The following is a 21,261-nucleotide window of genomic DNA, read 5'->3' on the forward strand; positions in this document are numbered from 1 at the left end:
TGCAGCAAGTGTACAGTCAACTCTCAAAATTTGATTCTGTATATACTTCAATAACCATCAAAGCTTGAAACAGGTTCAAAAACATGATGAACACTCCAAGTGGCATAAGACAGCTGGGCCAGTGGCGCAATGGATAATGCGTCTGACTACGGATCAGAAGATTGAAAGTTCGACTCCTACCTGGCTTGTTTAAGTTGCCGTGATCGTATAGTGGTTAGTACTCTGCGTTGTGGCCGCAGCAACCCCGGTTCGAATCCGGGTCACGGCATTTTCATTTTATTTCTCGCACATCCATTTCTTTACAATATTGAAGGTAAGGACAATTGAAGAAACTAAGTAGATTCTTTGAATGTGCTTGCACAATTTGTCTTTACTGCTTATTGTGAAGCTATCTTTCCATACTTTGAATCATTTCTTGATCATTTCTTTGTGAATCATTTTCTTGAAATCTGGAAAGCTGACATAAATTCCTGAATACAGGAAACTCAAATGAATGGACTCTGAGCAAGTTCATCACAGGCTGAAAAGATCATTTTGCAGTCACAAAGAAAATTGTTTGTGAGATGTTTATGGGAAATAAGCCCTGCAGCAAGTGTACAGTCAACTCTCAAAATTTGATTCTGTATATACTTCAATAACCATCAAAGCTTGAAACAGGTTCAAAAACATGATGAACACTCCAAGTGACATAAGGCATCTGGGCCAGTGGCGCAATGGATAACGCGTCTGACTACGGATCAGAAGATTGTAGGTTCGACTCCTACCTGGTTCGTTTAAGTTGCCGTGATCGTATAGTGGTTAGTACTCTGCGTTGTGGCCGCAGCAATCAGGGTCACAGCATTTTCATTTTATTTCTCACACATCCATTTCTTTACAATATTGAAGGTAAGGACAATTGAAGAAACTAAGCAGATTCTTTGAATGTGCTTGCACAATTTGTCTTTACTGCTTATTGTGAAGCTATCTTTCCATACTTTGAATCATTTCTTGATCATTTCTTTGTGAATCATTTTCTTGAAATCTGGAAAGCTGACATAAATTCCTGAATACAGGAAACTCAAATGAATTGACTCTGAGCAAGTTCATCACAGGCTGAAAAGATCATTTTGCAGTCACAAAGAAAATTGTTTGTGAGATGTTTATGGGAAATAAGCCCTGCAGCAAGTGTACAGTCAACTCTCAAAATTTGATTCTGTATATACTTCAATAACCATCAAAGCTTGAAATAGTTCAAAAACATGATGAACACTCCAAGTGGCATAAGACAGCTGGGCCAGTGGCGCAATGGATAACGCGTCTGACTACGGATCAGAAGATTGTAGGTTCGACTCCTACCTGGCTCGTTTAAGTTGCCGTGATCGTATAGTGGTTAGTACTCTGCGTTGTGGCCGCAGCAGCCCCGGTTCGAATCCGGGTCACGGCATTTTCATTTTATTTCTCACACATCCATTTCTTTACAATATTGAAGGTAAGGACAATTGAAGAAACTAAGCAGATTCTTTGAATGTGCTTGCACAATTTGTCTTTACTGCTTATTGTGAAGCTATCTTTCCATACTTTGAATCATTTCTTTGTGAATCATTTTCTTGAAATCTGGAAAGCTGACATAAATTCCTGAATACAGGAAACTAAAATGAATGGACTCTGAGCAAGTTCATCACAGGCTGAAAAGATCATTTTGCAGTCACAAAAAAAATTGTTTGTGAGATGTTTATGGGAAATAAGCCCTGCAGCAAGTGTACAGTCAACTCTCAGATTTTGATTCTGTATATACTTCAATAACCATCAAAGCTTGAAACAGGTTCAAAAACATGATGAACACTCCAAGAGGCATAAGGCAGCTGGGCCAGTGGCGCAATGGATAACGCGTCTGACTACGGATTAGAAGATTGTAGGTTCGACTCCTACCTGGCTCGTTTAAGTTGCCGTGATCGTATAGTGGTTAGTACTCTGCGTTGTGGCCGCAGCAACCCCGGTTCGAATCCGGGTCACGGCATTTTCATTTTATTTCTCGCACATCCATTTCTTTACAATATTGAAGGTAAGGACAATTGAAGAAACTAAGTAGATTCTTTGAATGTGCTTGCATAATTTGTCTTTACTGCTTATTGTGAAGCTATCTTTCCATACTTTGAATCATTTCTTGATCATTTCTTTGTGAATCATTTTCTTGAAATCTGGAAAGCTGACATAAATTCCTGAATACAGGAAACTAAAATGAATGGACTCTGAGCAAGTTCATCACAGGCTGAAAAAATCATTTTGCAGTCACAAAAAAAATTGTTTGTGAGATGTTTATGGGAAATAAGCCCTGCAGCAAGTGTACAGTCAACTCTCAAAATTTGATTCTGTATATACTTCAATAACCATCAAAGCTTGAAACAGGTTCAAAAACATGATGAACACTCCAAGTGGCATAAGATAGCTGGGCCAGTGGCGCAATGGATAATGCGTCTGACTACGGATCAGAAGATTGAAAGTTCGACTCCTACCTGGCTCGTTTAAGTTGCCGTGATCGTATAGTGGTTAGTACTCTGCGTTGTGGCCGCAGCAACTCCGGTTCGAATCCGGGTCACGGCATTTTCATTTTATTTCTCGCACATCCATTTCTTTACAATATTGAAGGTAAGGACAATTGAAGAAACTAAGTAGATTCTTTGAATGTGCTTGCACAATTTGTCTTTACTGCTTATTGTGAAGCTATCTTTCCATACTTTGAATCATTTCTTGATCATTTCTTTGTGAATCATTTTCTTGAAATCTGGAAAGCTGACATAAATTCCTGAATACAGGAAACTCAAATGAATGGACTCTGAGCAAGTTCATCACAGGCTGAAAAGATCATTTTGCAGTCACAAAGAAAATTGTTTGTGAGATGTTTATGGGAAATAAGCCCTGCAGCAAGTGTACAGTCAACTCTCAAAATTTGATTCTGTATATACTTCAATAACCATCAAAGCTTGAAACAGGTTCAAAAACATGATGAACACTCCAAGTGACATAAGGCATCTGGGCCAGTGGCGCAATGGATAACGCGTCTGACTACGGATCAGAAGATTGTAGGTTCGACTCCTACCTGGTTCGTTTAAGTTGCCGTGATCGTATAGTGGTTAGTACTCTGCGTTGTGGCCGCAGCAACCCTGGTTTGAATCCGGGTCATGGCATTTTCATTTTATTTCTCACACATCGATTTCTTTACAATATTGAAGGTAAGGACAATTGAAGAAACTAAGCAGATTCTTTGAATGTGCTTGCACAATTTGTCTATACTGCTTATTGTGAAGCTATCTTTCCATACTTTGAATCATTTCTTGATCATTTCTTTGTGAATCATTTTCTTGAAATCTGGAAAGCTGACATAAATTCCTGAATACAGGAAACTCAAATGAATGGACTCTGAGCAAGTTCATCACAGGCTGAAAAGATCATTTTGCAGTCACAAAGAAATTTGTTTGTGAGATGTTTATGGGAAATAAGCCCTGCAGCAAGTGTACAGTCAACTCTCAAAATTTGATTCTGTATATACTTCAATAACCATCAAAGCTTGAAACAGGTTCAAAAACATGATGAACACTCCAAGTGGCATAAGACAGCTGGGCCAGTGGCGCAATGGATAATGCGTCTGACTACGGATCAGAAGATTGAAAGTTCGACTCCTACCTGGCTCGTTTAAGTTGCCGTGATCGTATAGTGGTTAGTACTCTGCGTTGTGGCCGCAGCAACCCCGGTTCGAATCCGGGTCACGGCATTTTCATTTTATTTCTCGCACATCCATTTCTTTACAATATTGAAGGTAAGGACAATTGAAGAAACTAAACAGATTCTTTGAATGTGCTTGCACAATTTGTCTTTACTGCTTATTGTGAAGCTATCTTTCCATACTTTGAATCATTTCTTGATCATTTCTTTGTGAATCATTTTCTTGAAATCTGGAAAGCTGACATAAATTCCTGAATACAAGAAACTCAAATGAATGGACTCTGAGCAAGTTCATCACAGGCTGAAAAGATCATTTTGCAGTCACAAAGAAAATTGTTTGTGAGATGTTTATGGGAAATAAGCCCTGCAGCAAGTGTACAGTCAACTCTCAAAATTTGATTCTGTATATACTTCAATAACCATCAAAGCTTGAAACAGGTTCAAAAACATGATGAACACTCCAAGTGACATAAGACATATGGGCCAGTAACGCAATGGATAACGCGTCTGACTACGGATCAGAAGATTGTAGGTTCGACTCCTACCTGGTTTGTTTAAGTTGCCGTGATCGTATAGTGGTTAGTACTCTGCGTTGTGGCCGCAGCAACCCTGGTTTGAATCCGGGTCATGGCATTTTCATTTTATTTCTCACACATCCATTTCTTTACAATATTGAAGGTAAGGACAATTGGAGAAACTAAGCAGATTCTTTGAATGTGCTTGCACAATTTGTCTTTACTGCTTATTGTAAAGCTATCTTTCCATACTTTGAATCATTTCTTGATCATTTCTTTGTGAATCATTTTCTTGAAATCTGGAAAGCTGACATAAATTCCTGAATACAGGAAACTCAAATGAATGGACTCTGAGCAAGTTCATCACAGGCTGAAAAGATAATTTTGCAGTCACAAAGAAAATTGTTTGTGAGATGTTTATGGGAAATAAGCCCTGCAGCAAGTGTACAGTCAACTCTCAAAATTTGATTCTGTATATACTTCAATAACCATCGAAGCTTGAAACAGGTTCAAAAACATGATGAACACTCCAAGTGACATAAGACTTCTGGGCCAGTGGCGCAATGGATAACGCGTCTGACTACGGATCAGAAGATTGTAGGTTCGACTCCTACCTGGTTCGTTTAAGTAGCCGTGATCGTATAGTGGTTAGTACTCTGCGTTGTGGCCGCAGCAACCCTGGTTTGAATCTGGGTCACGGCATTTTCATTTTATTTCTCACACATCCATTTCTTTACAATATTGAAGGTAAGGACAGTTGAAGAAACTAAGCAGATTATTTGAATGTGCCTGCACAATTTGTCTTTACTGCTTATTGTGAAGCTATCTTTCCATACTTTGAATCATTTCTTGATCATTTCTTTGTGAATCATTTTCTTGAAATCTGGAAAGCTGACATAAATTCCTGAATACAGGAAACTCAAATGAATTGACTCTGAGCAAGTTCATCACAGGCTGAAAAGATCATTTTGCAGTCACAAAGAAAATTGTTTGTGAGATGTTTATGGGAAATAAGCCCTGCAGCAAGTGTACAGTCAACTCTCAAAATTTGATTCTGTATATACTTGAATAACCATCAAAGCTTGAAACAGGTTCAAAAACATGATGAACACTCCAAGTGGCATAAGACAGCTGGGCCAGTGGCGCAATGGATAACGCGTCTGACTACGGATCAGAAGATTGTAGGTTCGACTCCTACCTGGCTCGTTTAAGTTGCTGTGATCGTAAAGTGGTTAGTACTCTGCATTGTGGCCGCAGCAACCCCAGTTTGAATCCGGGTCACGGCATTTTCATTTTATTTCTCACACATCCATTTCTTTACAATATTGAAGGTAAGGACAATTGAAGAAACTAAGCAGATTCTTTGAATGTGCTTGCACAATTTGTCTTTACTGCTTATTGTGAAGCTATCTTTCCATACTTTGAATCATTTCTTGATCATTTCTTTGTGAATCATTTTCTTGAAATCTGGAAAGCTGACATAAATTCCTGAATATAGGAAACTCAAATGAATGGACTCTGAGCAAGTTCATCACATGCTGAAAAGATCATTTTGCAGTCACAAAGAAAATTGTTTGTGAGATGTTTATGGGAAATAAACCCTGCAGCAAGTGTACAGTCAACTCTCAAAATTTGATTCTGTATATACTTCAATAACCATCAAAGCTTGAAACAGGTTCAAAAACATGATGAACACTCCAAGTGGCATAAGACAGCTGGGCCAGTGGAGCAATGGATAACGCGTCTGACTACGGATCAGAAGATTGTAGGTTCGACTCCTACCTTGCTCGTTTAAGTTGCCGTGATCGTATAGTGGTTAGTACTCTGCGTTGTGGTCGCAGCAACCCCGGATCGAATCCGGGTCACGGCATTTTCATTTTATTTCTCACACATCCATTTCTTTACAATATTGAAGGTAAGGACAATTGAAGAAACTAAGCAGATTCTTTGAATGTGCTTGCACAATTTGTCTTTACTGCTTATTGTGAAGCTATCTTTCCATACTTTGAATCATTTCTTGATCATTTCTTTGTGAATCATTTTCTTGAAATCTGGAAAGCTGACATAAATTCCTGAATACAGGAAACTCAAATGAATTGACTCTGAGCAAGTTCATCACAGGCTGAAAAAATCATTTTGCAGTCACAAAGAAAATTGTTTGTGAGATGTTTATGGGAAATAAGCCCTGCAGCAAGTGTACAGTCAACTCTCAAAATTTGATTATGTATATACTTCAATAACCATCAAAGCTTGAAACAGGTTCAAAAACATGATGAACACTCCAAGTGGCATAAGACAGCTGGGCCAGTGGCGCAATGGATAAGGCGTCTGACTACAGATCAGAAGATTGAAGGTTCAACTCCTACCTGGCTCGTTTAAGTTGCCGTGATCGTATAGTGGTTAGTACTCTGCGTTGTGGCCGCAGCAACCCTGGTTCGAATCTGGGTCACGGCATTTTCATTTTATTTCTCACACATCCATTTCTTTACAATATTGAAGGTAAGGACAATTGAAGAAACTAAGTAGATTCTTTGAATGTGCTTGCACAATTTGTCTTTACTGCTTATTGTGAAGCTATCTTTCCATACTTTGAATCATTTCTTGATCATTTCTTTGTGAATCATTTTCTTGAAATCTGGAAAGCTGACATAAATTCCTGAATACAGGAAACTCAAATGAATGGACTCTGAGCAACTTCATCACAGGCTGAAAAGATCATTTTGCAGTCACAAAGAAAATTGTTTGTGAGATGTTTATGGGAAATAAGCCCTGCAGCAAGTGTACAGTCAACTCTCAGACTTTGATTCTGTATATACTTCAATAACCATCAAAGCTTGAAACAGGTTCAAAAACATGATGAACACTCCAAGAGGCATAAGGCAGCTGGGCCAGTGGCGCAATGGATAACGCGTCTGACTACGGATCAGAAGATTGTAGGTTCGACTCCTACCTGGCTCGTTTAAGTTGCCGTGATCGTATAGTGGTTAGTACTCTGCGTTGTGGCCGCAGCAACCCTGGTTCGAACCCAGGTCACGGCATTTTCATTTTATTTCTCACACATCGATTTCTTTACAATATTGAAGGTAAGGACAATTGAAGAAACTAAGCAGATTCTTTGAATGTGCTTGCACAATTTGTCTTTACTGCTTATTGTGAAGCTATCTTTCCATACTTTGAATCATTTCTTGATCATTTCTTTGTGAATCATTTTCTTGAAATCTGGAAAGCTGACATAAATTCCTGAATACAGGAAACTCAAATGAATGGACTCTGAGCAAGTTCATCACAGGCTGAAAAGATAATTTTGCAGTCACAAAGAAAATTGTTTGTGAGATGTTTATGGGAAATAAGCCCTGCAGCAAGTGTACAGTCAACTCTCAAAATTTGATTCTGTATATACTTCAATAACCATCAAAGCTTGAAACAGGTTCAAAAACATGATGAACACTTCAAGTGGCATAAGACATCTGGGCCTGTGGCGCAATGGATAAAGCGTCTGACTACGGATCAGAAGATTGTAGGTTTGTCTCCTACCTGGTTCGTTTAAGTTGCCGTGATCGTATAGTGGTTAGTACTCTGCGTTGTAGCCGCAGCAACCCTGGTTCGAATCCGGGTCACGGCATTTTCATTTTATTTCTCACACATCCATTTCATTACAATAATGAAGGTAAGGACAATTGAAGAAACTAAGCAGATTCTTTGAATGTGCTTGCACAATTTGTCTTTACTGCTTATTGTGAAGCTATCTTTCCATACTTTGAATCATTTCTTGATCATTTCTTTGTGAATCATTTTCTTGAAATCTGGAAAGCTGACATAAATTCCTGAATACAGGAAACTCAAATGAATTGACTCTGAGCAAGTTCATCACAGGCTGAAAAGATCATTTTGCAGTCACAAAGAAAATTGTTTGTGAGATTTTTATGGGAAATAAGCCCTGCAGCAAGTGTACAGTCAACTCTCAAAATTTGATTCTGTATATACTTCAATAACCATCAAAGCTTGAAATAGTTCAAAAACATGATGAACACTCCAAGTGGCATAAGACAGCTGGGCCAGTGGCGCAATGGATAACGCGTCTGACTATGGATCAGAAGATTGTAGGTTTGACTCTTACCTAGCTAGTTTAAGTTTCCGTGATTGTATAGTGGTTAGTACTCTGCGTTGTGGCCGCAGCAATCCGGGTCACAGCATTTTCATTTTATTTCTCACACATCCATTTCTTTACAATATTGAAGGTAAGGACAATTGAAGAAACTAAGCAGATTCTTTGAATGTGCTTGCACAATTTGTCTTTACTGCTTATTGTGAAGCTATCTTTCCATACTTTGAATCATTTCTTGATCATTTCTTTGTGAATCATTTTCTTGAAATCTGGAAAGCTGACATAAATTCCTGAATACAGGAAACTCAAATGAATTGACTCTGAGCAAGTTCATCACAGGCTGAAAAGATCATTTTGCAGTCACAAAGAAAATTGTTTGTGAGATGTTTATGGGAAATAAGCCCTGCAGCAAGTGTACAGTCAACTCTCAAAATTTGATTCTGTATATACTTCAATAACCATCAAAGCTTGAAATAGTTCAAAAACATAATGAACACTCCAAGTGGCATAAGACAGCTGGGCCAGTGGCGCAATGGATAACGCGTCTGATTACGGATCAGAAGATTGTAGGTTCGACTCCTACCTGGCTCGTTTAAGTTGCCGTGATCTTATAGTGGTTAGTACTCTGCGTTTTGGCTGCAGCAGCCCCGGTTCGAATCCGGGTCACGGCATTTTCATTTTTATTTCTCACACATCCATTTCTTTACAATATTGAAGGTAAGGACAATTGAAGAAACTAAGCAGATTCTTTGAATGTGCTTGCACAATTTGTCTTTACTGCTTATTGTAAAGCTATCTTTCCATACTTTGAATCATTTCTTGATCATTTCTTTGTGAATCATTTTCTTGAAATCTGGAAAGCTGACATAAATTCCTGAATACAGGAAACTAAAATGAATGGACTCTGAGCAAGTTCATCACAGGCTGAAAAGATCATTTTGCAGTCACAAAAAAAATTGTTTGTGAGATGTTTATGGGAAATAAGCCCTGCAGCAAGTGTACAGTCAACTCTCAGATTTTGATTCTGTATATACTTCAATAACCATCAAAGCTTGAAACAGGTTCAAAAACATGATGAACACTCCAAGAGGCATAAGGCAGCTGGGCCAGTGGCGCAATGGGTAACGCGTCTGACTACGGATTAGAAGATTGTAGGTTCGACTCCTACCTGGCTCGTTTAAGTTGCCGTGATCGTATAGTGGTTAGTACTCTGCATTGTGGCTGCAGCAACCCCGGTTCGAATCCGGGTCACGGCATTTTCATTTTATTTCTCGCACATCCATTTCTTTACAATATTGAAGGTAAGGACAATTGAAGAAACTAAGTAGATTCTTTGAATGTGCTTGCATAATTTGTCTTTACTGCTTATTGTGAAGCTATCTTTCCATACTTTGAATCATTTCTTGATCATTTCTTTGTGAATCATTTTCTTGAAATCTGGAAAGCTGACATAAATTCCTGAATACAGGAAACTAAAATGAATGGACTCTGAGCAAGTTCATCACAGGCTGAAAAGATCATTTTGCAGTCACAAAAAAAATTGTTTGTGAGATGTTTATGGGAAATAAGCCCTGCAGCAAGTGTACAGTCAACTCTCAAAATTTGATTCTGTATATACTTCAATAACCATCAAAGCTTGAAACAGGTTCAAAAACATGATGAACACTCCAAGTGGCATAAGACAGCTGGGCCAGTGGCGCAATGGATAATGCGTCTGACTACGGATCAGAAGATTGAAAGTTCGACTCCTACCTGGCTTGTTTAAGTTGCCGTGATCGTATAGTGGTTAGTACTCTGCGTTGTGGCCGCAGCAACCCCGGTTCGAATCCGGGTCACGGCATTTTCATTTTATTTCTCGCACATCCATTTCTTTACAATATTGAAGGTAAGGACAATTGAAGAAACTAAGTAGATTCTTTGAATGTGCTTGCACAATTTGTCTTTACTGCTTATTGTGAAGCTATCTTTCCATACTTTGAATCATTTCTTGATCATTTCTTTGTGAATCATTTTCTTGAAATCTGGAAAGCTGACATAAATTCCTGAATACAGGAAACTCAAATGAATGGACTCTGAGCAAGTTCATCACAGGCTGAAAAGATCATTTTGCAGTCACAAAGAAAATTGTTTGTGAGATGTTTATGGGAAATAAGCCCTGCAGCAAGTGTACAGTCAACTCTCAAAATTTGATTCTGTATATACTTCAATAACCATCAAAGCTTGAAACAGGTTCAAAAACATGATGAACACTCCAAGTGACATAAGGCATCTGGGCCAGTGGCGCAATGGATAACGCGTCTGACTACGGATCAGAAGATTGTAGGTTCGACTCCTACCTGGTTCGTTTAAGTTGCCGTGATCGTATAGTGGTTAGTACTCTGCGTTGTGGCCGCAGCAATCAGGGTCACAGCATTTTCATTTTATTTCTCACACATCCATTTCTTTACAATATTGAAGGTAAGGACAATTGAAGAAACTAAGCAGATTCTTTGAATGTGCTTGCACAATTTGTCTTTACTGCTTATTGTGAAGCTATCTTTCCATACTTTGAATCATTTCTTGATCATTTCTTTGTGAATCATTTTCTTGAAATCTGGAAAGCTGACATAAATTCCTGAATACAGGAAACTCAAATGAATTGACTCTGAGCAAGTTCATCACAGGCTGAAAAGATCATTTTGCAGTCACAAAGAAAATTGTTTGTGAGATGTTTATGGGAAATAAGCCCTGCAGCAAGTGTACAGTCAACTCTCAAAATTTGATTCTGTATATACTTCAATAACCATCAAAGCTTGAAATAGTTCAAAAACATGATGAACACTCCAAGTGGCATAAGACAGCTGGGCCAGTGGCGCAATGGATAACGCGTCTGACTACGGATCAGAAGATTGTAGGTTCGACTCCTACCTGGCTCGTTTAAGTTGCCGTGATCGTATAGTGGTTAGTACTCTGCGTTGTGGCCGCAGCAGCCCCGGTTCGAATCCGGGTCACGGCATTTTCATTTTATTTCTCACACATCCATTTCTTTACAATATTGAAGGTAAGGACAATTGAAGAAACTAAGCAGATTCTTTGAATGTGCTTGCACAATTTGTCTTTACTGCTTATTGTGAAGCTATCTTTCCATACTTTGAATCATTTCTTTGTGAATCATTTTCTTGAAATCTGGAAAGCTGACATAAATTCCTGAATACAGGAAACTAAAATGAATGGACTCTGAGCAAGTTCATCACAGGCTGAAAAGATCATTTTGCAGTCACAAAAAAAATTGTTTGTGAGATGTTTATGGGAAATAAGCCCTGCAGCAAGTGTACAGTCAACTCTCAGATTTTGATTCTGTATATACTTCAATAACCATCAAAGCTTGAAACAGGTTCAAAAACATGATGAACACTCCAAGAGGCATAAGGCAGCTGGGCCAGTGGCGCAATGGATAACGCGTCTGACTACGGATTAGAAGATTGTAGGTTCGACTCCTACCTGGCTCGTTTAAGTTGCCGTGATCGTATAGTGGTTAGTACTCTGCGTTGTGGCCGCAGCAACCCCGGTTCGAATCCGGGTCACGGCATTTTCATTTTATTTCTCGCACATCCATTTCTTTACAATATTGAAGGTAAGGACAATTGAAGAAACTAAGTAGATTCTTTGAATGTGCTTGCATAATTTGTCTTTACTGCTTATTGTGAAGCTATCTTTCCATACTTTGAATCATTTCTTGATCATTTCTTTGTGAATCATTTTCTTGAAATCTGGAAAGCTGACATAAATTCCTGAATACAGGAAACTAAAATGAATGGACTCTGAGCAAGTTCATCACAGGCTGAAAAAATCATTTTGCAGTCACAAAAAAAATTGTTTGTGAGATGTTTATGGGAAATAAGCCCTGCAGCAAGTGTACAGTCAACTCTCAAAATTTGATTCTGTATATACTTCAATAACCATCAAAGCTTGAAACAGGTTCAAAAACATGATGAACACTCCAAGTGGCATAAGACAGCTGGGCCAGTGGCGCAATGGATAATGCGTCTGACTACGGATCAGAAGATTGAAAGTTCGACTCCTACCTGGCTCGTTTAAGTTGCCGTGATCGTATAGTGGTTAGTACTCTGCGTTGTGGCCGCAGCAACTCCGGTTCGAATCCGGGTCACGGCATTTTCATTTTATTTCTCGCACATCCATTTCTTTACAATATTGAAGGTAAGGACAATTGAAGAAACTAAGTAGATTCTTTGAATGTGCTTGCACAATTTGTCTTTACTGCTTATTGTGAAGCTATCTTTCCATACTTTGAATCATTTCTTGATCATTTCTTTGTGAATCATTTTCTTGAAATCTGGAAAGCTGACATAAATTCCTGAATACAGGAAACTCAAATGAATGGACTCTGAGCAAGTTCATCACAGGCTGAAAAGATCATTTTGCAGTCACAAAGAAAATTGTTTGTGAGATGTTTATGGGAAATAAGCCCTGCAGCAAGTGTACAGTCAACTCTCAAAATTTGATTCTGTATATACTTCAATAACCATCAAAGCTTGAAACAGGTTCAAAAACATGATGAACACTCCAAGTGACATAAGGCATCTGGGCCAGTGGCGCAATGGATAACGCGTCTGACTACGGATCAGAAGATTGTAGGTTCGACTCCTACCTGGTTCGTTTAAGTTGCCGTGATCGTATAGTGGTTAGTACTCTGCGTTGTGGCCGCAGCAACCCTGGTTTGAATCCGGGTCATGGCATTTTCATTTTATTTCTCACACATCGATTTCTTTACAATATTGAAGGTAAGGACAATTGAAGAAACTAAGCAGATTCTTTGAATGTGCTTGCACAATTTGTCTATACTGCTTATTGTGAAGCTATCTTTCCATACTTTGAATCATTTCTTGATCATTTCTTTGTGAATCATTTTCTTGAAATCTGGAAAGCTGACATAAATTCCTGAATACAGGAAACTCAAATGAATGGACTCTGAGCAAGTTCATCACAGGCTGAAAAGATCATTTTGCAGTCACAAAGAAATTTGTTTGTGAGATGTTTATGGGAAATAAGCCCTGCAGCAAGTGTACAGTCAACTCTCAAAATTTGATTCTGTATATACTTCAATAACCATCAAAGCTTGAAACAGGTTCAAAAACATGATGAACACTCCAAGTGGCATAAGACAGCTGGGCCAGTGGCGCAATGGATAATGCGTCTGACTACGGATCAGAAGATTGAAAGTTCGACTCCTACCTGGCTCGTTTAAGTTGCCGTGATCGTATAGTGGTTAGTACTCTGCGTTGTGGCCGCAGCAACCCCGGTTCGAATCCGGGTCACGGCATTTTCATTTTATTTCTCGCACATCCATTTCTTTACAATATTGAAGGTAAGGACAATTGAAGAAACTAAACAGATTCTTTGAATGTGCTTGCACAATTTGTCTTTACTGCTTATTGTGAAGCTATCTTTCCATACTTTGAATCATTTCTTGATCATTTCTTTGTGAATCATTTTCTTGAAATCTGGAAAGCTGACATAAATTCCTGAATACAAGAAACTCAAATGAATGGACTCTGAGCAAGTTCATCACAGGCTGAAAAGATCATTTTGCAGTCACAAAGAAAATTGTTTGTGAGATGTTTATGGGAAATAAGCCCTGCAGCAAGTGTACAGTCAACTCTCAAAATTTGATTCTGTATATACTTCAATAACCATCAAAGCTTGAAACAGGTTCAAAAACATGATGAACACTCCAAGTGACATAAGACATATGGGCCAGTAACGCAATGGATAACGCGTCTGACTACGGATCAGAAGATTGTAGGTTCGACTCCTACCTGGTTTGTTTAAGTTGCCGTGATCGTATAGTGGTTAGTACTCTGCGTTGTGGCCGCAGCAACCCTGGTTTGAATCCGGGTCATGGCATTTTCATTTTATTTCTCACACATCCATTTCTTTACAATATTGAAGGTAAGGACAATTGGAGAAACTAAGCAGATTCTTTGAATGTGCTTGCACAATTTGTCTTTACTGCTTATTGTAAAGCTATCTTTCCATACTTTGAATCATTTCTTGATCATTTCTTTGTGAATCATTTTCTTGAAATCTGGAAAGCTGACATAAATTCCTGAATACAGGAAACTCAAATGAATGGACTCTGAGCAAGTTCATCACAGGCTGAAAAGATAATTTTGCAGTCACAAAGAAAATTGTTTGTGAGATGTTTATGGGAAATAAGCCCTGCAGCAAGTGTACAGTCAACTCTCAAAATTTGATTCTGTATATACTTCAATAACCATCGAAGCTTGAAACAGGTTCAAAAACATGATGAACACTCCAAGTGACATAAGACTTCTGGGCCAGTGGCGCAATGGATAACGCGTCTGACTACGGATCAGAAGATTGTAGGTTCGACTCCTACCTGGTTCGTTTAAGTAGCCGTGATCGTATAGTGGTTAGTACTCTGCGTTGTGGCCGCAGCAACCCTGGTTTGAATCTGGGTCACGGCATTTTCATTTTATTTCTCACACATCCATTTCTTTACAATATTGAAGGTAAGGACAGTTGAAGAAACTAAGCAGATTATTTGAATGTGCCTGCACAATTTGTCTTTACTGCTTATTGTGAAGCTATCTTTCCATACTTTGAATCATTTCTTGATCATTTCTTTGTGAATCATTTTCTTGAAATCTGGAAAGCTGACATAAATTCCTGAATACAGGAAACTAAAATGAATTGACTCTGAGCAAGTTCATCACAGGCTGAAAAGATCATTTTGCAGTCACAAAGAAAATTGTTTGTGAGATGTTTATGGGAAATAAGCCCTGCAGCAAGTGTACAGTCTACTCTCAAAATTTGATTCTGTATATACTTCAATAACCATCAAAGCTTGAAATAGTTCAAAAACATGATGAACACTCCAAGTGGCATAAGACAGCTGGGCCAGTGGCGCAATGGATAATGCGTCTGACTACGGATCAGAAGATTGTGGGTTCGACTCTTACCTGGCTCGTTTAAGTTTCCGTGATTGTATAGTGGTTAGTACTCTGCGTTGTGGCCGCAGCAACCCTGGTTCGAATCCGAGTCACAGCATTTTCATTTTATTTCTCACACATCCATTTCTTTACAATATTGAAGGTAAGGACAATTGAAGAAACTAAGCAGATTCTATGAATGTGCTTGCACAATTTGTCTTTACTGCTTATTGTGAAGCTATCTTTCCATACTTTGAATCATTTCTTGATCATTTCTTTGTGAATCATTTTCTTGAAATCTGGAAAGCTGACATAAATTCCTGAATACAGGAAACTCAAATGAATGGACTCTGAGCAAGTTCATCACAGGCTGAAAAGATCATTTTGCAGTCACAAAGAAAATTGTTTGTGAGATGTTTATGGGAAATAAGCCCTGCAGCAATTGTACAGTCAACTCTCACAATTTGATTCTGTATATACTTCAATAACCATCAAAGCTTGAAACAGGTTCAAAAACATGATGAACACTCCAAGTGGCATAAGACAGCTGGGCCAGTGGCGCAATGGATAACGCGTCTGACTACAGATCAGAAGATTGAAGGTTCAACTCCTACCTGGCTCGTTTAAGTTGCCGTGATCATATAGTGGTTAGTACTCTGCGTTGTGGTTGCAGCAACCCCGGTTCGAATCTAGGTCACGGCATTTTTATTTTATTTCTCACACATCCATTTCTTTACAATATTGAAGGTAAGGACAATTGAAGAAACTAAGTAAATTCTTTGAATGTGCTTGCACAATTTGTCTTTACTGCTTATTGTGAAGCTATCTTTCCATACTTTGAATCATTTCTTGATCATTTCTTTGTGAATCATTTTCTTGAAATCTGGAAAGCTGACATAAATTCCTGAATACAGGAAACTCAAATGAATGGACTCTGAGCAATTTCATCACAGGCTGAAAAGATCATTTTGCAGTCACAAAGAAAATTGTTTGTGAGATGTTTATGGGAAATAAGCCCTGCAGCAATTGTACAGTCAACTCTCACAATTTGATTCTGTATATACTTCAATAACCATCAAAGCTTGAAACAGGTTCAAAAACATGATGAACACTCCAAGTGGCATAAGACAGCTGGGCCAGTGGCGCAATGGATAACGCGTCTGACTACAGATCAGAAGATTGAAGGTTCAACTCCTACCTGGCTCGTTTAAGTTGCCGTGATCATATAGTGGTTAGTACTCTGCGTTGTGGTTGCAGCAACCCCGGTTCGAATCTAGGTCACGGCATTTTTATTTTATTTCTCACACATCCATTTCTTTACAATATTGAAGGTAAGGACAATTGAAGAAACTAAGTAAATTCTTTGAATGTGCTTGCACAATTTGTCTTTACTGCTTATTGTGAAGCTATCTTTCCATACTTTGAATCATTTCTTGATCATTTCTTTGTGAATCATTTTCTTGAAATCTGGAAAGCTGACATAAATTCCTGAATACAGGAAACTCAAATGAATGGACTCTGAGCAAGTTCATCACAGGCTGAAAAGATCATTTTGCAGTCACAAAGAAAATTGTTTGTGAGATGTTTATGGGAAATAAGCCCTGCAGCAAGTGTACAGTCAACTCTCAAAATTTGATTCTGTATATACTTCAATAACCATCAAAGCTTGAAACAGGTTCAAAAACATGATGAACACTCCAAGTGACATAAGGCATCTGGGCCAGTGGCGCAATGGATAACGCGTCTGACTACGGATCAGAAGATTGTAGGTTCGACTCCTACCTGGTTCGTTTAAGTTGCCGTGATCGTATAGTGGTTAGTACTCTGCGTTGTGGCCGCAGCAACCCTGGTTTGAATCCGGGTCATGGCATTTTCATTTTATTTCTCACACATCCATTTCTTTACAATATTGAAGGTAAGGACAATTGAAGAAACTAAGCAGATTCTTTGAATGTGCTTGCACAATTTGTCTATACTGCTTATTGTGAAGCTATCTTTCCATACTTTGAATCATTTCTTGATCATTTCTTTGTGAATCATTTTCTTGAAATCTGGAAAGCTGACATAAATTCCTGAATACAGGAAACTCAAATGAATGGACTCTGAGCAAGTTCATCACAGGCTGAAAAGATCATTTTGCAGTCACAAAGAAATTTGTTTGTGAGATGTTTATGGGAAATAAGCCCTGCAGCAAGTGTACAGTCAACTCTCAAAATTTGATTCTGTATATACTTCAATAACTATCAAAGCTTGAAACAGGTTCAAAAACATGATGAACACTCCAAGTGGCATAAGACAGCTGGGCCAGTGGCGCAATGGATAATGCGTCTGACTACGGATCAGAAGATTGAAAGTTCGACTCCTACCTGGCTCGTTTAAGTTGCCGTGATCGTATAGTGGTTAGTACTCTGCGTTGTGGCCGCAGCAACCCCGGTTCGAATCCGGGTCACGGCATTTTCATTTTATTTCTCGCACATCCATTTCTTTACAATATTGAAGGTAAGGACAATTGAAGAAACTAAACAGATTCTTTGAATGTGCTTGCACAATTTGTCTTTACTGCTTATTGTGAAGCTATCTTTCCATACTTTGAATCATTTCTTGATCATTTCTTTGTGAATCATTTTCTTGAAATCTGGAAAGCTGACATAAATTCCTGAATACAAGAAACTCAAATGAATGGACTCTGAGCAAGTTCATCACAGGCTGAAAAGATCATTTTGCAGTCACAAAGAAAATTGTTTGTGAGATGTTTATGGGAAATAAGCCCTGCAGCAAGTGTACAGTCAACTCTCAAAATTTGATTCTGTATATACTTCAATAACCATCAAAGCTTGAAACAGGTTCAAAAACATGATGAACACTCCAAGTGACATAAGACATATGGGCCAGTAACGCAATGGATAACGCGTCTGACTACGGATCAGAAGATTGTAGGTTCGACTCCTACCTGGTTTGTTTAAGTTGCCGTGATCGTATAGTGGTTAGTACTCTGCGTTGTGGCCGCAGCAACCCTGGTTTGAATCCGGGTCATGGCATTTTCATTTTATTTCTCACACATCCATTTCTTTACAATATTGAAGGTAAGGACAATTGGAGAAACTAAGCAGATTCTTTGAATGTGCTTGCACAATTTGTCTTTACTGCTTATTGTAAAGCTATCTTTCCATACTTTGAATCATTTCTTGATCATTTCTTTGTGAATCATTTTCTTGAAATCTGGAAAGCTGACATAAATTCCTGAATACAGGAAACTCAAATGAATGGACTCTGAGCAAGTTCATCACAGGCTGAAAAGATAATTTTGCAGTCACAAAGAAAATTGTTTGTGAGATGTTTATGGGAAATAAGCCCTGCAGCAAGTGTACAGTCAACTCTCAAAATTTGATTCTGTATATACTTCAATAACCATCGAAGCTTGAAACAGGTTCAAAAACATGATGAACACTCCAAGTGACATAAGACTTCTGGGCCAGTGGCGCAATGGATAACGCGTCTGACTACGGATCAGAAGATTGTAGGTTCGACTCCTACCTGGTTCGTTTAAGTTGCCGTGATCGTATAGTGGTTAGTACTCTGCGTTGTGGCCGCAGCAACCCTGGTTTGAATCTGGGTCACGGCATTTTCATTTTATTTCTCACACATCCATTTCTTTACAATATTGAAGGTAAGGACAATTGAAGAAACTAAGCAGATTCTATGAATGTGCTTGCACAATTTGTCTTTACTGCTTATTGTGAAGCTATCTTTCCATACTTTGAATCATTTCTTGATCATTTCTTTGTGAATCATTTTCTTGAAATCTGGAAAGCTGACATAAATTCCTGAATACAGGAAACTCAAATGAATGGACTCTGAGCAAGTTCATCACAGGCTGAAAAGATCATTTTGCAGTCACAAAGAAAATTGTTTGTGAGATGTTTATGGGAAATAAGCCCTGCAGCAATTGTACAGTCAACTCTCACAATTTGATTCTGTATATACTTCAATAACCATCAAAGCTTGAAACAGGTTCAAAAACATGATGAACACTCCAAGTGGCATAAGACAGCTGGGCCAGTGGCGCAATGGATAACGCGTCTGACTACAGATCAGAAGATTGAAGGTTCAACTCCTACCTGGCTCGTTTAAGTTGCCGTGATCATATAGTGGTTAGTACTCTGCGTTGTGGTTGCAGCAACCCCGGTTCGAATCTAGGTCACGGCATTTTTATTTTATTTCTCACACATCCATTTCTTTACAATATTGAAGGTAAGGACAATTGAAGAAACTAAGTAAATTCTTTGAATGTGCTTGCACAATTTGTCTTTACTGCTTATTGTGAAGCTATCTTTCCATACTTTGAATCATTTCTTGATCATTTCTTTGTGAATCATTTTCTTGAAATCTGGAAAGCTGACATAAATTCCTGAATACAGGAAACTCAAATGAATGGACTCTGAGCAATTTCATCACAGGCTGAAAAGATCATTTTGCAGTCACAAAGAAAATTGTTTGTGAGATGTTTATGGGAAATAAGCCCTGCAGCAAGTGTACAGTCAACTCTCAGACTTTGATTCTGTATATACTTCAATAACCATCAAAGCTTGAAACAGGTTCAAAAACATGATGAACACTCCAAAAAGCATAAGGCAGTTGGGCCAGTGGCGCAATGGATAACACGTCTGACTACGGATCAGAAGATTGTAGGTTCGACTCCTTTCTGGCTCGTTTAATTTGCCATGATCGTATAGTGGTTAGTACTCTGCGTTGTGGCCGCAGCAATCCTGGTTCGAATCCAGGTCACAGCATTTTCATTTTATTTCTCACACATAGATTTCTTTACAATAATGAAGGTAAGGACAATTGAAGAAACTAAGCAGATTCTTTGAATGTGCTTGCACAATTTGTCTTTACTGCTTATTGTGAAGCTATCTTTCCATACTTTGAATCATTTCTTGATCATTTCTTTGTGAATCATTTTCTTGAAATCTGGAAAGCTGACATAAATTCCTGAATACAGGAAACTCAAATGAATTGACTCTGAGCAAGTTCATCACAGGCTGAAAAGATCATTTTGCAGTCACAAAGAAAATTGTTTGTGAGATGTTTATGGGAAATAAGCCCTGCAGCAAGTGTACAGTCAACTCTCAAAATTTGATTCTGTATATACTTCAACAACCATCTAAGCTTGAAACAGGTTCAAAAACATGATGAACACTCCAAGTGGCATGAGACAGCTGGGCCAGTGGCGCAATGGATAACGCGTCTGACTACGGATCAGAAGATTGTAGTATCGACTCCTACTTGGCTCGTTTAAGTTGCCGTGATCGTATAGTGGTTAGTACTCTGCATTGTGGCTGCAGCAACCCAGGTTCGATTCCGGGTCACAGCATTTTCATTTTATTTCTCACACATCCATTTCTTTACAATATTGAAGGTAAGGACAATTGAAGATACTAAGCAGATTCTTTGAATGTGCTTGCACAATTTGTCTTTACTGCTTATTGTGAAGCTATCTTTCCATACTTTGAATCATTTCTTGATCATTTCTTTGTGAATCATTTTCTTGAAATCTGGAAAGCTGACATAAATTCCTGAATACAGGAAACTCAAATGAATGGACTCTGAGCAAGTTCATCACAGGCTGAAAAGATCATTTTGCAGTCACAAAGAAAATTGTTTGTGAGATGTTTATGGGAAATAAGCCCTGCAGCAATTGTACAGTCAACTCTCAAAATTTAATTCTGTATATACTTCAACAACCATCTAAGCTTGAAACAGGTTCAAAAACATGATGAACACTCCAAGTGGCATGAGACAGCTGGGCCAGTGGCGCAATGGATAACGCGTCTGACTACGGATCAGAAGATTGTAGGATCGACTCCTACCTGGCTCGTTTAAGTTGCCGTGATCGTATAGTGGTTAGTACTCTGCGTTGTGGCCGCAGCAACCCTGGTTCGAATCCGGGTCACGGCATTTTCATTTTATTTCTCACACATCCATTTCT

General features: G+C 38.6%; 34 non-coding genes across 34 annotated transcripts; all 34 read left to right on the plus strand.

The window, feature by feature from the left end:
• Nucleotides 1-196: 196 nt before the first annotated feature.
• On the plus strand, nucleotides 197-268 carry TRNAH-GUG (transfer RNA histidin (anticodon GUG)). The gene has a single exon. It is a non-coding gene; the product is annotated as a tRNA-His (tRNA).
• Nucleotides 269-699: 431 nt separating this feature from the next.
• Nucleotides 700-772, plus strand: TRNAR-ACG (transfer RNA arginine (anticodon ACG)). Its single transcript has one exon. It is a non-coding gene; the product is annotated as a tRNA-Arg (tRNA).
• A 498-nt stretch (nucleotides 773-1,270) lies between these two features.
• TRNAR-ACG (transfer RNA arginine (anticodon ACG)) lies at nucleotides 1,271-1,343 on the plus strand. The gene has a single exon. It is a non-coding gene; the product is annotated as a tRNA-Arg (tRNA).
• Nucleotides 1,344-1,351: 8 nt separating this feature from the next.
• TRNAH-GUG (transfer RNA histidin (anticodon GUG)) lies at nucleotides 1,352-1,423 on the plus strand. The gene has a single exon. It is a non-coding gene; the product is annotated as a tRNA-His (tRNA).
• A 420-nt stretch (nucleotides 1,424-1,843) lies between these two features.
• TRNAR-ACG (transfer RNA arginine (anticodon ACG)) lies at nucleotides 1,844-1,916 on the plus strand. The gene has a single exon. It is a non-coding gene; the product is annotated as a tRNA-Arg (tRNA).
• An 8-nt stretch (nucleotides 1,917-1,924) lies between these two features.
• TRNAH-GUG (transfer RNA histidin (anticodon GUG)) lies at nucleotides 1,925-1,996 on the plus strand. The gene has a single exon. It is a non-coding gene; the product is annotated as a tRNA-His (tRNA).
• A 1,015-nt stretch (nucleotides 1,997-3,011) lies between these two features.
• TRNAR-ACG (transfer RNA arginine (anticodon ACG)) lies at nucleotides 3,012-3,084 on the plus strand. Its single transcript has one exon. It is a non-coding gene; the product is annotated as a tRNA-Arg (tRNA).
• Nucleotides 3,085-3,676: 592 nt separating this feature from the next.
• Nucleotides 3,677-3,748, plus strand: TRNAH-GUG (transfer RNA histidin (anticodon GUG)). Its single transcript has one exon. It is a non-coding gene; the product is annotated as a tRNA-His (tRNA).
• Nucleotides 3,749-4,763: 1,015 nt separating this feature from the next.
• Nucleotides 4,764-4,836, plus strand: TRNAR-ACG (transfer RNA arginine (anticodon ACG)). Its single transcript has one exon. It is a non-coding gene; the product is annotated as a tRNA-Arg (tRNA).
• A 511-nt stretch (nucleotides 4,837-5,347) lies between these two features.
• TRNAR-ACG (transfer RNA arginine (anticodon ACG)) lies at nucleotides 5,348-5,420 on the plus strand. Its single transcript has one exon. It is a non-coding gene; the product is annotated as a tRNA-Arg (tRNA).
• Nucleotides 5,421-6,012: 592 nt separating this feature from the next.
• On the plus strand, nucleotides 6,013-6,084 carry TRNAH-GUG (transfer RNA histidin (anticodon GUG)). Its single transcript has one exon. It is a non-coding gene; the product is annotated as a tRNA-His (tRNA).
• A 1,015-nt stretch (nucleotides 6,085-7,099) lies between these two features.
• TRNAR-ACG (transfer RNA arginine (anticodon ACG)) lies at nucleotides 7,100-7,172 on the plus strand. Its single transcript has one exon. It is a non-coding gene; the product is annotated as a tRNA-Arg (tRNA).
• Nucleotides 7,173-7,180: 8 nt separating this feature from the next.
• TRNAH-GUG (transfer RNA histidin (anticodon GUG)) lies at nucleotides 7,181-7,252 on the plus strand. The gene has a single exon. It is a non-coding gene; the product is annotated as a tRNA-His (tRNA).
• Nucleotides 7,253-7,764: 512 nt separating this feature from the next.
• TRNAY-GUA (transfer RNA tyrosine (anticodon GUA)) lies at nucleotides 7,765-7,836 on the plus strand. Its single transcript has one exon. It is a non-coding gene; the product is annotated as a tRNA-Tyr (tRNA).
• A 1,001-nt stretch (nucleotides 7,837-8,837) lies between these two features.
• On the plus strand, nucleotides 8,838-8,910 carry TRNAR-ACG (transfer RNA arginine (anticodon ACG)). The gene has a single exon. It is a non-coding gene; the product is annotated as a tRNA-Arg (tRNA).
• Nucleotides 8,911-9,422: 512 nt separating this feature from the next.
• TRNAR-ACG (transfer RNA arginine (anticodon ACG)) lies at nucleotides 9,423-9,495 on the plus strand. The gene has a single exon. It is a non-coding gene; the product is annotated as a tRNA-Arg (tRNA).
• Nucleotides 9,496-9,503: 8 nt separating this feature from the next.
• TRNAH-GUG (transfer RNA histidin (anticodon GUG)) lies at nucleotides 9,504-9,575 on the plus strand. Its single transcript has one exon. It is a non-coding gene; the product is annotated as a tRNA-His (tRNA).
• Nucleotides 9,576-10,087: 512 nt separating this feature from the next.
• TRNAH-GUG (transfer RNA histidin (anticodon GUG)) lies at nucleotides 10,088-10,159 on the plus strand. The gene has a single exon. It is a non-coding gene; the product is annotated as a tRNA-His (tRNA).
• A 431-nt stretch (nucleotides 10,160-10,590) lies between these two features.
• TRNAR-ACG (transfer RNA arginine (anticodon ACG)) lies at nucleotides 10,591-10,663 on the plus strand. The gene has a single exon. It is a non-coding gene; the product is annotated as a tRNA-Arg (tRNA).
• Nucleotides 10,664-11,161: 498 nt separating this feature from the next.
• TRNAR-ACG (transfer RNA arginine (anticodon ACG)) lies at nucleotides 11,162-11,234 on the plus strand. The gene has a single exon. It is a non-coding gene; the product is annotated as a tRNA-Arg (tRNA).
• Nucleotides 11,235-11,242: 8 nt separating this feature from the next.
• Nucleotides 11,243-11,314, plus strand: TRNAH-GUG (transfer RNA histidin (anticodon GUG)). Its single transcript has one exon. It is a non-coding gene; the product is annotated as a tRNA-His (tRNA).
• A 420-nt stretch (nucleotides 11,315-11,734) lies between these two features.
• On the plus strand, nucleotides 11,735-11,807 carry TRNAR-ACG (transfer RNA arginine (anticodon ACG)). Its single transcript has one exon. It is a non-coding gene; the product is annotated as a tRNA-Arg (tRNA).
• An 8-nt stretch (nucleotides 11,808-11,815) lies between these two features.
• Nucleotides 11,816-11,887, plus strand: TRNAH-GUG (transfer RNA histidin (anticodon GUG)). Its single transcript has one exon. It is a non-coding gene; the product is annotated as a tRNA-His (tRNA).
• Nucleotides 11,888-12,902: 1,015 nt separating this feature from the next.
• On the plus strand, nucleotides 12,903-12,975 carry TRNAR-ACG (transfer RNA arginine (anticodon ACG)). The gene has a single exon. It is a non-coding gene; the product is annotated as a tRNA-Arg (tRNA).
• A 592-nt stretch (nucleotides 12,976-13,567) lies between these two features.
• TRNAH-GUG (transfer RNA histidin (anticodon GUG)) lies at nucleotides 13,568-13,639 on the plus strand. Its single transcript has one exon. It is a non-coding gene; the product is annotated as a tRNA-His (tRNA).
• Nucleotides 13,640-14,654: 1,015 nt separating this feature from the next.
• TRNAR-ACG (transfer RNA arginine (anticodon ACG)) lies at nucleotides 14,655-14,727 on the plus strand. The gene has a single exon. It is a non-coding gene; the product is annotated as a tRNA-Arg (tRNA).
• A 1,094-nt stretch (nucleotides 14,728-15,821) lies between these two features.
• On the plus strand, nucleotides 15,822-15,894 carry TRNAC-ACA (transfer RNA cysteine (anticodon ACA)). The gene has a single exon. It is a non-coding gene; the product is annotated as a tRNA-Cys (tRNA).
• A 511-nt stretch (nucleotides 15,895-16,405) lies between these two features.
• Nucleotides 16,406-16,478, plus strand: TRNAC-ACA (transfer RNA cysteine (anticodon ACA)). Its single transcript has one exon. It is a non-coding gene; the product is annotated as a tRNA-Cys (tRNA).
• A 511-nt stretch (nucleotides 16,479-16,989) lies between these two features.
• TRNAR-ACG (transfer RNA arginine (anticodon ACG)) lies at nucleotides 16,990-17,062 on the plus strand. The gene has a single exon. It is a non-coding gene; the product is annotated as a tRNA-Arg (tRNA).
• A 592-nt stretch (nucleotides 17,063-17,654) lies between these two features.
• TRNAH-GUG (transfer RNA histidin (anticodon GUG)) lies at nucleotides 17,655-17,726 on the plus strand. Its single transcript has one exon. It is a non-coding gene; the product is annotated as a tRNA-His (tRNA).
• Nucleotides 17,727-18,741: 1,015 nt separating this feature from the next.
• Nucleotides 18,742-18,814, plus strand: TRNAR-ACG (transfer RNA arginine (anticodon ACG)). Its single transcript has one exon. It is a non-coding gene; the product is annotated as a tRNA-Arg (tRNA).
• A 511-nt stretch (nucleotides 18,815-19,325) lies between these two features.
• Nucleotides 19,326-19,398, plus strand: TRNAC-ACA (transfer RNA cysteine (anticodon ACA)). The gene has a single exon. It is a non-coding gene; the product is annotated as a tRNA-Cys (tRNA).
• A 1,679-nt stretch (nucleotides 19,399-21,077) lies between these two features.
• TRNAR-ACG (transfer RNA arginine (anticodon ACG)) lies at nucleotides 21,078-21,150 on the plus strand. The gene has a single exon. It is a non-coding gene; the product is annotated as a tRNA-Arg (tRNA).
• An 8-nt stretch (nucleotides 21,151-21,158) lies between these two features.
• On the plus strand, nucleotides 21,159-21,230 carry TRNAH-GUG (transfer RNA histidin (anticodon GUG)). The gene has a single exon. It is a non-coding gene; the product is annotated as a tRNA-His (tRNA).
• The last annotated feature ends 31 nt before the right edge of the window (nucleotides 21,231-21,261 follow it).

The sequence above is a fragment of the Pseudophryne corroboree genome, chromosome 6, assembly GCF_028390025.1.
Source record: "Pseudophryne corroboree isolate aPseCor3 chromosome 6, aPseCor3.hap2, whole genome shotgun sequence".
NCBI classification, from domain to species: Eukaryota; Metazoa; Chordata; class Amphibia; order Anura; family Myobatrachidae; genus Pseudophryne; species Pseudophryne corroboree.